Here is a 215-nt window from a genome sequence, read left to right on the forward strand (position 1 = left end):
CCCCCTGGCACATAACAGGTGTGTGTCAGCGAAAGCCAAAGACACAGTCCAGACCGAGTCTCGAGGAAAGAGAGAGAGAGAGAGAGAGAGAGAGAGAGAGAGAGAGGATGAGAAACAGAGAGAGAGAAAGTGAGAGTGGGGGAGAGAGAGGGAGAGAAAGGGAGAGAGAGAGAGGGAGAGAGAGGGAGAGAAATGGAGAGAGAGAGGGGGGGGAG

The sequence above is a fragment of the Sprattus sprattus genome, assembly GCF_963457725.1.
Source record: "Sprattus sprattus genome assembly, chromosome: 10".
Taxonomy (NCBI): Eukaryota; Metazoa; Chordata; class Actinopteri; order Clupeiformes; family Clupeidae; genus Sprattus; species Sprattus sprattus.